The sequence below is a fragment of the Peromyscus eremicus genome, chromosome 4 (genome assembly GCF_949786415.1).
Source record: "Peromyscus eremicus chromosome 4, PerEre_H2_v1, whole genome shotgun sequence".
NCBI lineage: Eukaryota > Metazoa > Chordata > Mammalia > Rodentia > Cricetidae > Peromyscus > Peromyscus eremicus.
The window spans coordinates 84162659-84176192 of record NC_081419.1 but is presented as its reverse complement, the minus strand read 5'-3'; the positions used below and the strand labels follow the sequence as shown (position 1 = coordinate 84176192).

The 13534-nt window shown below is 40.0% G+C and overlaps 1 long non-coding RNA gene across 1 annotated transcript; it reads right to left on the bottom strand.

Moving 5' to 3' along the window:
• Positions 1-52: 52 nt before the first annotated feature.
• On the bottom strand, positions 53-11125 carry LOC131908430 (uncharacterized). The gene is made up of 5 exons (XR_009378594.1): positions 10730-11125; positions 6618-6810; positions 6062-6230; positions 3681-3802; positions 53-301 (listed from the first exon to the last, which is right to left on the bottom strand). It is a non-coding gene; the product is annotated as an uncharacterized LOC131908430 (long non-coding RNA).
• Between the last annotated feature and the right edge of the window lie 2409 nt (positions 11126-13534).

Below are 13534 nucleotides of genomic sequence, written 5' to 3'. Positions count from 1 at the left end.
GCCACCCACATTCTGTGGCTGACAATAGACTCAAGTCAGTTTAGGTCATTGATTTCAGCTCTCTCCCCCCTTTTATTTCCCACCATGAATCTTACATTAAATGCCTGGAATATGATGCATCCTATAAGAGGCCTTGGGGATGGCAAGATGAATAAAATACAATCTTTGTCCTTGGGGAATCAGGAAGTCATGTTTGTTTACTTGCTTTCCTCGAACATGCTGCATAGCTCTCTGTATTTTCCATTGAAAAAAATAGAGGGATATTGTTCATTCAATTTGGCCCAGGTACCAGAGGAACAGCCTGAAATGACATAAAGCACATGAGGCTGGAAGTTAGGAGACTACGCCTCTGCTTTGGACTCTGTATCTGTAAGGCCATGGGACTGACTAAAGGCTGCACATTGGGCTGGTGGTGTGGGAAGATCTGAAGATGTGGACTCTATTATATTATTGATTGGCTGACTGTCTCTGCTTCTAAACAACATGCAGAATGTCTCCACAGTGGCTTAACCCTAAGGAAAGGTGGTGCTTCTGGTGCCCAACCATGTTTTCCAGCCAGTACTGTCAAACTTCCAGAGGTCCTAGGAGGTTGTGTCAACTCCAGAAATTGACTAGAGTAATCAGAAGATCTGCAATTACACCTTGGGGATATATGTACTCTATCCCTTCCTAGCTCTGGGATCTGAGGGCATGTGATAAGGGAAACCCCCAAACAACCATGACCTAACAAAATTAAAATGTCCTTACCAAAAATATGTTTCTTCCAAATAGGCTATTGATGATGACTGTAGTAGCCCATTCAGAGACATGGGGGACATTGATTCCATCTATCTTTTTATTCTACCATCTCTAACATGGAGCTTCTATCTTATGGTTCAAATTTTTTTTCCCAGCTGCAGTAATCACAAGTAAAATCCCAAATGGAGAGGAAGGCTGAACAAGAAAGAATTTTCTTCCTTCATTTAAAAATGTTAACTGTTCTATTAGGATTTTGGAGGGTGAGAGGACATATTCATATCAATATACCCAGCGCATTCACATACTCAAGGGATGGGAATAAGTGTAGCTATGAAAGTGAAATGTCAGATGGTAGGTCTCAGTAATGCCTCACTCAGTTTTTCTGATTTTATGTATGTTAGATAACATGTATGAATGAAGTCAATCAATGCCAGTCTGTCAAGTGTAGCCACTGCTTTTCCTACCATCTCCCCTCACAGGTTTCATGTCTACAGGAGTGACAGCAAAGAGCACATGACAGAAATAACTCTTTAGTGAATTACCTTTCTATGAAATCTATTTTGCAGCAGTTTTCCTAAGTAACTTTTATCAGTGGGGAGAAGTAAAGGTGAGTGGGGACTCCTTCATCAACCAGACACTCTTCATCCTTGGTACAGGCTAGGTAAGTAAAGCTAAGCTGTTAAAACAATGGAGAGCTGCAGCTACGAGCCAAACCAGTGTTGACTCCTTCTATGGGGACAAGTTTCTGGCTGTTACTGATCATATCCAGGCAATGCCCTCTTGGATTCTGTAGAAAAAAGACAGAGCTGGAGGACAGGGCTCCCGTCTACTGAGCAGACATCCACTTCCTAACCATCAATGCCTCTTCCACAGAAGCTGTGCTGCCGTCCCCAAAGACACACATAGCCACCAGGTGGAAGGCATTTTAGTGAAACCACATTTAGGATTTCAAAAAGGCATGCTTCACTGAAAATACTTCCTCTAAGCTCCTGTGAACAGACTAAGGCACAAGAGTGAAAAGTGTAGGAGCCTCAGGGTTGAGCCTATTCCAAGTAGGGTATTAACAAGACCACTGCTTGAAATCCATTTCCCTTATTAATTAGCACATTCATTCATTCTTTCAATGGTGATTATTAAATGACTATTATGTTCAAGATCCTGGAAATGCTTAATACATCCCTAAAGGGCAGCAAGCATTATGATGGAGGTCAAGATGGAAGTGGAATTTGACAAAAATGGAAAAGAGGTGGAGAGATTGTGGTTAAGAGTGCATACTGTTCTTGCAGAGGCTCCAAGTTCAGTTCCCAGCACCCAGAAGTTATAGAAAAACAGAAGAAAATGAATATCCAACATAAATTCACAGGAGACAGAAGTTTTCTCAATTTGTAGCTAAGAACCATCTCCTGCAATTCTCTACTTCCCCCTTTTCCTTGCAGCATGGGAGTCACCCCTAAACAATTCTCAGTAAAGTATGGGGAAGTGGTACAATCTTGTGTAGGAATGGGCTCTTCTCTGTGTTTAGTAATAGTGAGCAGAGACACCCCACAATCCGTTTAAAAGGTTTGAAAGGTAAATTGCCTATACTTAAAGCACACAGATTTGGAGTTTAGGAAATTATCAGGACACTGCAGAGACTTTGAATTTTTAACTTGTAGACTGCTGGAGGGTTTTGAACAGATGATGCTGATGAACGTAGGTAAGTTGAAGCTACTGTGAGGGTCTAAGCAAAATTTGATGTCTGGGAGATGGCTGAATGGAGTACTTGCTGCACAACCGTGAAGATTCATGTTAGAATCCTCGGAATCCTTGCAAAAGCTGAACTGGTAGATCACACAAGCAACTGCAATTCCCTTGCCCCAGTGGACAGACAGGAGGTAGAGACAGGAGAAGCTTGCCTGGGGTATGCAGTGGGAAAACAGCAAAAGAGAGCCTGCTTCAAATAAGATAAGAGGTGAGGACTTACAGGGAAGGTTGTCCTCAACCTTTCACATGGATGCTGTGGCATGACTTGTGCATAACTCCATTTACCCAATGTGTGTGTGTGTGTGTGTGTGTGTGTGTGTGTGTGTGTGTGTGTGTGAATTTACACAAGCATGTACACCATACACAAACACAGATAGAGTCACACACACACACACACACACACACACACACACACACACACACACACACTGAGAGTAATAGACTGAATAACGACTCTCCAAAGGTGTCATTTCCTAATTAGATATTCCAAAACAATGTGTAAATGTTACCAAATGAACAGAAAGGGTTTAGGAGGAGATTATGCTGTTGACCAATAGACTTGAAAAATCTGTAGACACAAACGTCTTTTCCAGAGAAAGCCATGTGGAAGAAAAGGCTCTGTGAAAACAGACAGAGATTGGAATAAGCCAAGGAGTATTATCCCACCAGCATTTCCAATGGAAAAGTCGAGGAGCTGATTCTTCCCTGGAGCTGCGAGAGGAAGGATAGCCTTAGTGAATTTTTCATGTCCTACTTATGCTAATCTGTGACTGCTGACCTTGAGAACTATTAGAGAATAAATCTCTGTTGTGTAAGCTATCCAGCTTGTGGTATTGTGTTATAGCATAAGCCAGAAACTAATACAGATATGGTGCTGGGAAGCAGAGAGCTGTTGTAACAAATACATAATTAAGTAATGGGTAGTAGCAACTGGAAGAATTTTCAGGGCCATGGTGGTAACAGCCAGATTTTCTGAAACATTCCTATTGGCAAAAATGTGGAAATCTACGGCATTTATGGCAAGAGGTGAGAAAGAAGAATTCGGCAGAAAAGCTTGCCATATGTACACTCATCTCAGAGAGTGTATATATCACCAAATGTTAACATCTATGGTGCTTTTATGTGTGGGGACTGGATGAAAATGGAGAGCAAATTATTGTGGGAAAGCAACCTTTTTTGTACAGTGGCAGAAAACTTACCTGAACTGTGTCCTGTAGTTGTATGGAAAACTGCCCATGTAAGTGATGGACTTGGCCATTTGCTTGAAGAGATTTCCAAGGCAAATTTGAATTTGTGGTGTAATTTCTTCTGGATACTTGTGCTATGATGTTATGCGAAGAAAGAGAAAAGCAGACAGAAAATTGCTAAGCAGAAATGAACCAGGACTGGACTCTAGAAAATTCTTATTCTAGTCTAGATGATAAAAGATGCTAAAACCAGAAAAGTCACGGTCAGGAAAGAGTGCTCTGGAGAAAATTCCAGTTGCTTTGCTAGTTCTACAGAGCGCATGGAGGAGACGATTCAGGAAAGAATTTCATGGGTAGTTTTAATAGTCTGAATCTGTGTGGCTTACACTGAAGACACCAAGGGCTTTCAATAATGCTATAGCCCCGCAAAGTACTACCAATTTAGACCAAGAAAGAGTAGTAGGATGATATGAGAGAAGGCTATTGGATTTGTAATTTTTCTTTTTAAATTAAGACTTTATTATAAAGAGATCAACATAAAAAAACGGACAAATTAACTAGACTCAAACCCTGGACATCTATATAGTTAGCATGGCCCATTCTGAAGCTGTAGAGCTTCACATACTATTTTATACTTTCAATACTTTTTATGGACTTAACGACCACTAGAAAATAAAAATTGCATGACAGACTTGAAATTGGAAGAACAATTGTCTTTATATCATCTTTTGTGACTTAAGTGTCTGTTATTCATCCCCTAATATTTTCCCTTTCCTTTCTTTCTGCTTGTTATACTGTACCCACAGGTACATTTGTTTACACAGATACATTTATATTCCAGGCTAAGATCAGCATACCAAGAAGAACATGCATTTCTTTTCTTTCTGAGACTGTGTACATTCTCTTAATATTATACATTCTAAGTTTTTACAGTTTTGAACAAATTTTGCCATTTCAACTTTAGAGCTGATTCGTATTCCATTTTATATACATACCCATTTTCATTATCATTCATCCACATATGGAAAACGAAGTTGGTTCTATTTCTTTGCTATAGTGAGTGAAGCAGCAATAAACAAATGATGTAAGTATCTCTATGGTAGGGTATAGAGGGCCAGAAGTTTAAAAGCTGAGTCAAATGGCCCGATTTTCTATAGGCAGGACACAAACTGATAAAAGTATTTAGCTAAAAGATGTGATATCCATATATACATATAGTCTTCCAGTGTGGTGGTTAATATCATCAACTTGAAGGGATCTAGAACAGTGGTTCTCAACCTGTAAGTATTTAAAGGTCAAATGAATCCTTCACAGAGGTTGCCTAAGACCATTGGAAAACACAGATACTTACATTATGGTTCACAATACTAGCAAGTTTACAGTTATGAAGTACAAATGAAAATAATTTTGTGGTTGGGGGTCAACATGAGGAACTGTATTAAAGGATCACAGCATTAGGAAGGCTGAGAACCACTGCTCTAGAACCGCTTAGGAGGCATGCTTATGAGAGATTTTCTAGAATGCATTAGTTGAGATGGGAGGATTTACCCCAGAAGCAGAAGGCACTTCACTGGGTTGGGTCCTAGACTGCATACAAGGGAAGAAGCTAGCTTGGTGTAAGCACTCACCACTCTTTCCTCCCTGACTGCGGGTGAGTTGTGATGAGTCTTTGTGCCTTTGCTGCAGTGGTGGGCTGTACTGCGGAACTCTGAGACAAAGTAAACCCTTCTTTCCTTAAATTGTCTATGGCAGATGTTTTGTCTCATTAACCAATAAGTAATTAATACATCCAGTAAATGCAAAGGCTGGACTCTGAGTTCTGGGCTACCTACTGAAAAGCACGTAGGATTTTAGATCTATGATTCTGCTGCAAAATGTTATCAGGCTGGGCTGACCAATTCTCATATTATATTCATTTTCACAAAGAGCTGCCTGCCGTTCAAATCCCAAATCTCATTTTACCAGTGACGGTTTCTAACGCATCTCCTGTGGTTACCTCTGAAGTAGGTAGTATTGATCGGATTCTTTCAGATGCTAATTGACCAATTCTAGAATGCAAATTCTTTTTAGAGACTTTCATTTGTTTTACCTACTTGATTAATTACTAGTAGTTATTATGTTTATGCTGGTGTATTTAAAAGTAAACTATGCTTGGAATACCAAGTTTGAATTGCCCTGCACTCCAGTGCTTTAGTTACCCCATCTGTAACTGATCAGTGAGGTGCCTGCTTCATTACAGTCATTGGCAGTAGAACAGTCCCTGACATGGGTCTGGCAGAACAAGAGACAAGAATTGGTAAGTGGTTTATTAATGAAGGGCTCCCAAGGGAGAAACACTGAAGGAAGGGGAGAAGCTGGACATGGGAGAGGAAGTAGCTAAATAAGGGTGTCACCTCTGGAGGAGCTCCAAAGTGGCACTCTTATAAGGTGATTTTGTAGGAGCGCTCTACAGTCCACACCATGCCTCATTCCAATCTGAGGCAGAACTGCGCTCTTATAACTCGAGAGTAGTCCAATTCACTGGACACTGGAAAAACACACCGAAGTTCAGAGGAAGAACACCTAGAAATGGCAAAAAGAATATGAGACTGTTAGCACAGTAGCTCTTGGCTTATGTGACATTCAGAGTGTTTCCTGGCCTAGTGCTGTCTAAGGACTCATCTTCGATGAGATAATCACAGAAATCACAATTCATCACTTAGAAAAACTCACAGCAATATGACAGTAATTTGATGTCTGTTGAATCTAATGTTAATACTAACTGGTGTTATTTTATTTCATTTTTCTAATAGTTTTCTTAACTCAGGGCCACAGAACACATTAAAGTGTTGCTATTACTAAAATGGAAAACCATTCACCAACTTCCCAACTGAGGCTGAAATTTAACCTAGATTGTGTGGTACCAGAGACTAGAAACTTAATGTGACTATGGTGATTAGAAGTACATACTTTTAGGAGGTGATGTAGATTAGAGGAGGTCATCAAGGTGAAGTATGATGAATACTGATGGCTTTGCAAGAACAAAATATCAAAAGAGAGACACATGTAGATTCCTTTCTCTCTTGCCATTAGGTTCCATAGTCATTGGACTCTGCCAGCAAGGAAATCATCACCATAGGCCTTATGCCTTGTGCTTCTAGAACTGTGAGCCAAAATAAATATCTTTTCTTTACAATGTAATTTACCCCTGCTATCTCATTATAGTAATGGAAATGGGCCAATAGACTATTTTTAAAATATCTACTTAATTTCTGTTAGGATCCAAGTTACAAATCAGCTATGAATTTTATTTGATTTTACATTTTAGTGGAGGATCAAGATAATAAATACCTAAATAAAATTTAAGTATGAGATGGGCTAGAAATAACAATCATGTGTTATAGAAAAAAGTGAGGGGGGAATAGATGACAGGGACATAGTTAGGGTGGTTGTATTTGTTGTCCATTAACACAATCTTAATGCCTTACCAAAATGAACTCGCTGATTCTGTGAGTAAAAATACTGGCACAGCTTGTCTGGCCCAGGGCTTCAGATCTTTTAAAGTCATAGTCAAGGTGTTAAATGCATTTTATTCTCCGCTCAAGGCTCAAATGGAGAACAATCTAATTTTCTTTTGTGGTGCATGGAATTGACTCTAGGGTTTGGCACATGCTAGTGCTTTACTGACTTCACTTTATTAATTATTATTATTATTATTATTATTATTATTATTATTATTTTCTGAGACAGGGTTTCTCTGTGAAGTTTTGGTGCCTGTCCTGGATTTCACTCTGTAGACCAGGCTGGCCTCAAACTCACAGAGATCCACCCGGCTCTGCCTCCCGAGTGCTGGCATTAAAGGCGTGCGCCACCGCCGCCGCCGCCTGACTGACTTCATTCTTTTGACACGGAGCTTCATGTTAGCTTTGAACTTACTATGTAACCCAAGCTGGTCTTAAACTCAAGATTCTCCTGCTCTCATCCTCTAAGGTATGAAATTACAGGCGTGAGCCACCATGCCTGGCACAGGACAATCCACATCTAAGGTCATTTGAGTTGCTTTGGAGAACAAAAACATCTAGTTTCTTGTGATTGCTGGTCAAAGGTCACCCTTATTCCCAAAGTCTACCCTTGGCTACTTGTCAGTAGGTGTTCTATCATGGACATTTATTCCTTCAATGTCAGTAAGGGAGGATATCTTTAGAATGACTCTGATGGCAAGAGAATCTTAAACATAGCATAGTCAGGGAGTGATCTTCCGTCTTCTCTCCTGACACAGGTCCTGTTTATAGTCTATGGTAAGGATTATACAAAAGAATGAACAGAAGGAGGGTATGATGACAGCCATGTTAGGTGTATCCATCATAGTGGTCAAAGAAAGTATAAATGAGGAAATATGTAAGCAACAATCTGAATGAAGAAAGAGAAAACTTGGAAGACAGCTGATAGAAGATTGAGCAGTGTAAATGTAAAGACCTGGAGGTCAAATGTGGTTGGTGATCCCTTGATTAAGGATAACTTGAGCAGAGGGAAAAAATATAAGAAATGAGCTCAGAGGGATACTTGGGAGCCAGTCCATGTAAGGCTTTATAGATTTGTCTGAGGATGTCAGCATTCACTGAGTGATATGGGGACACTGATGGATTCTGAACTAAGTGCTAACATGATCTAATATAATCTGTCTACCTCTGGTATTAGAGAGAGAGAAATTAAGACTCTACTTAATAATAGACACAAGCACTCTGTCTTATTAGACCAGGATAGTAAAAGTACTACTTGAAGTATTCAGGTGGTAGATACAATCAGAAGGGAACACTGATAAGATTTGCAGCATGGTTAGATATATGGCAAAGAAAAAGAGCAGAGCCAAAGATGACTTCAGAGTTTCTGGCTTAAGCAAGTCAAGCAATGAAGTCAGTGATACTGAGACCAGGGAGATGGTGACAGTGTTAAGGATGCATTGCACAGGAAGTACAGAAGTTTGGTTTTGGACACGTTATTTTGGTTTGCTTATGTATCAGGTGAGTGATGGTGATAAATAAAACATAGAGTGTGTGTGAATCAGAGATTCATAGGTGAGGTCAGAGTGAACAACGGAACTTGGCAGTCATCAGCACAGTGATGGCATAAAACCACGAGATGTGATGAGTGACCTGATGGAGAAATCTGAGAACTCAGTCTCCAATAAGAAAGAAGAAGGAGAGGAAGAGGAAGGAGGAGGAGGAGGAGGAGGAGGAGGAGGAGGAGGAAGAAGAAGAAGAAGAAGAAGAAGAAGAAGAAGAAGAAGAAGAAGAAGAAGAAGAAAAGATCCCTTTTCAGGGTATGGGAAAGGAATGACTTGTTCATGTGGCAGAGGGAGGAGAAGCTAAGAGAGTGATGTCCTGGAAGTCTAGAAGTTTAGAGATCACAAAGGAGAGAGATAAGCTTACAATTACAATAAGAAGGACAAGGAAGCATGATTGATCATTGGTTTTAACTACATGGAGGTTACCAGTGACCTTGACAAAGGTGGTAGTTAACATAAGACCTGATAGTATAGGTCTGATGGAAAATGGAAGGGAGGAACTGGAAAAGAAAATGTATGCAATTTGTTGGAGACATTATCCAGTAAACAGGAAGAGAAGAGTAGATGATTATTGGAGAAGTCTATGTCATAAAGCCATTGATGCTGGTAACATGCTTACTTTGCAAGTGTGAGGACCTGAGTTTAGCGCTCCACCACCCATATTAAAAACAAAACAAAACTAGCATGATGTCACCTCCATGACATCCCTGTGCCGGGAAGGCAGAAACAGAGGGATCTCAGAGGCTCACTGGCCAGACAGTCTAGCCAATCCATGAGCTTCAGGTTCAGTGAGAGACCCTGTCTCAAAATGTAAAGTAGAGAGTAATAGGGAAAGACATATGGCTTTAACCTCTAGCCTCCATCTGCGTCCACACAGGATGATGCACAGAAGGAGGACACTAGGCCACTTTTGTGTGCTGATGGGCAGGACACATTGAAATCAGAAAACCAGAAAATTCAGACATGGAAGTGAACAAGTAAAGAGTGAGTACATCAATGTGGTAGCAATATTTCATTTGGTTGAGGGGATGATCTAAGATTCCTCCAGTAAGACCTCAAAAAGATACTTAATAAATATAACTTGTCAGAAAATTGTATTTAACTCTTGTTGAACAGTATCTTGTGACAGAGAAAAGGGTAAAAGCAATCTTCAAATTCAGAAAAGTTGAGATTCAGATTACAATCAAGGTAAGTAGTCAGGACTAGTGTGAAATGGACAGTCCAGAAACTGAGACCTTTTAGGTAGTTCAAGTTTGATTTGTCTAACTGGGAGAAGTAAGAGCTTCTGGGGCCAAATGCAAACAGCCTTGGAGGCACAGTGCAGTCTCTCCCTATCAAAGCTTCATCCAAAGGAGCAAATCCCTGAGTTACTTCAGGCCTCCATCCTCTCTCCCATAAAAAGAGGTTTCACTATTTTGACTTGGAAATTAATTCCTTAAAAAAAATTAAATTAATCAAACAATATCAGCCAGTCAATTAAGTGTGTGTGTGTGTGCGCGCGCGCGCGCGCGCGCGCACCCATATAGACTCAGGAGTCAGGGAGTGAATGTAGAGGTCAGAGGAAAGCTTGTGCATGTTGAGGTTTTTAACTCAGATCATCAGGCCTAACAGCAAGCACCATTACCTGCGGACTGATCTTGCCAGCCCTAGAAGTTATGTCTATGAAAGCAGCAAGGCTAAGCTGGAGAAAGTTGTGTGTGTAGAACAGCCTCTCTGTAAGTGAAAATTGGAGGTGTCTCAAATAGCAGAGAAGTGGGGATTCCAAAGACTCTCTGGGATTAGAAAAACAAATACTGTACTGTATACAATAGGTCCTTGACTCAGAAGGGAGGGGAAAAGGAGAAAGCAGAGAGGTACAAGGGGATCAGGAGTCAAACAGCAATTAGGGGAACAAAGGTCAGCAGATAATAATTACAGGCGGGTAGGGAGGGAATTAAAGCTAGAGAGGTGCTAATTACATGAGCCATTTAGACAAGGGTGGGGCTTTTCTGAGAACAACAAAATGAGGGTTGATTACCTGCTAAAAATAAAGGCAGGCCCTCTGAGCCAGCATCAGAAATCTGGCTCTGTCTCAGGCAGAGATAAATCCTGCACTAGCTCAGCGACTCTGTTGATCCTGTGGGAGTGGCCTGCCTCCACCTTTTTCTAAGTTCTGATGCACACCAGTTCCAAAGGAAGTGGCAGAGTAGAGTGGAGTTTGAGGATACAGAGTAAGAAAATGAACATCTAGAAATCCATGTAATCCTTTTAGTTGCTGGCTGGGCCCTATAGAAAGATGCTGATCAACGAGAAAGAGTGAAGTCTAGATCCTTTTGTTCTTGGTTAAGTTGTCCACAACTGCAGAAGGAGGGATGTTTTTCTGTGATTTGAATGCAGTCAATTTCTAGACTAACCTAGCTTTGTAACCAGTGCAGAATGTTGGTCTAGCTTTCCCAGTGGCTGGCATAGTAACCTCCTGTTGCTTTGTGAGATCACATTTCCTACTGGGGTCCATGGAAGTAGGAAAAGGTACAGCAGAGGTAGTAGCAGCAGGACATGTACACTCAAATTATATTCTGCTTGTGCAGCCAGAAATTCATTATATCTGTACCCATTGGGCTCCATTGGGACATTTGCACCCACTTTCTGAATACGGACAGTTTTTGTTGTGAAGATTTTCTGTTATGATGATGATGACATAGTTTACTAGGTACTAAGGTCTCTGTTTCAGTAGATATTTTTATCCTTTGTTGGGCTTTTCTTTTGTAATATTTTTCTGTTGTTGAACAACAAACTGACCCCAAGACCTAATGACTTCAAGCAACAATGCAGTAACACTCAAGATAGCATCTGGGGTTGCAGTCATCTGAGGGTATGATGGAACTAGAGTGAGGTGGCCTACTCAAAGAGCTGCTATTTGTATTCGGTGTTGACTGGAGGTCTCATTTCCCCTTCTTGTAGCTCTTAAATTGTGTACTCTTATGATATGGAGGCTGGCTTCTTCCAGAAGGAGAAATGTGAAAGTCCAAGAAGGAAGCACCTGTGTGAGTTTGTTTGTGTTTTATCCAGTCTTGAAAGTTACATATCACACACTAAAACTCTCCCAATATTAAATTGAGCCTACATTTCATACCCAATTCACAGGGTGTAAATACTACTACCATATAAATTTTTATTTTATTTGTTATGTAAGCAATGTGTAAACATTACTTAAATCCATTCATTGATTTAGCAACCCAAAATACTTGTTGGATCCCCACTATAAGCTAGGTACTGTTTATAAACTCCTGTTAAAAGACAAATGAAGTCCAATTGATCTGTTCAAGGATCCCAGTGGTGAAGAATCTAGGAAACTTAGCACCACTGAGCATTTGATCAACAGTTGAATGAAAACATAGGTGAGTGTACTTCCTATCTTCAAAAAATTAAATGTATAATGGAGGACTTTTATTAAGAGATCTTCACATAGAGATAATAATGGGTTAAGTACACATACTTACCACATATGTACACACACTCACACACATACAAAACCTTACCTAAGAAGTGTTCAAAAATTAGTATTATTTGATTACTTGCACTCAGTTAGCAAGCAACTATTTTATTGTGTTTTTTGAGGGTGAATGAGAGTGTTTGCAAGGTTAAAAACAGAGGCACACTGTAAATTTAGGAGTATCTTTCCAGAGAGCAAGGTAGGTGTGGTTTGGGAGAGTAATGAAGAGGAGAAACATGGTACCAAATGTAAATCGAGTGTACATTGCTTTCCTGGAAACATTTAAATGAGAAAACATGGGTTTATAATTGAGTAATGTAGCACATAAACACTTAAGAACCTTGCCTTTGCCTTTGCCAGCTGGGGCACTTCTACAGCTGGAGTCAAAGCAGGATGTCAGCAAGCCTTTCCAAGAATAGAGACATGATTCCATGGTTTTGAGGAGGGGAGAGAGTAGACTTTTTCAATAGTATAATTTACATACAATCAAATGCCCAAACACTATGTGTACATATAAGCCCATACTCAGTGTCATATATACTCTGCCACAATAACTTAAACATGTTTGAGTCTGGATATAATTATATTGAAATTTGGAACAAATGTGTCTAGATACAATATTTATTATAGGAAAATTCCTCTCTTAATCAATATCAGAATGTTTTAAGGGCTTGGGTGGGAAGAGAGCGTGCACATAATGAACTTCCACTCAAGTCCTGCCGTGTCTCTGTGATCTGCCTATTAACACCTCCATTTACAGAAGGGAAAATCAAAGATACCCTATATAATCTGTTCCAAAGTCAGATTAACACCTCTGCTGTGGGATAATGCTCTTATACACTGGTTTAATAAAATGCTGATTGGCCACTAGCCAGACAGGAAGTATAGGCAGGACAAGTAGACTAGAATTCTGGGAAGAGAAACGGCCGAGTCAGGAGTCGCCAGCCAGACACAGAGGAAGCAAGATGACAAGATAGAACTGAGAAAAGGTACTAAGCCATGTAGCTAAACATAAATAATAATTATGGGTTAATTTAAGTATAAGAGCTAGTCAGTAATAAGCCTAAGCTAATGGCCGAGCAGTTATAATTAATATAAGCCCCTGAGTGATTATTTTATAAGCATCTACAGGACCACAAGGCTGGGCAGGACTGGAGAAAACTTCTGATTATACCTCCATTTACAGAAGGGAAAACCAGAGATACTCACCCTATATAATCTGTTCCAAAGTCAGATTATTTTGTGATTGTGAATGAAACACAGAACCAGGCTCTATTTTTCTCAGTCTTAGTTGTAATTTACTAAAAATTCAACCCATTTTTTATTTTATGGATACCAACACTAATTTCC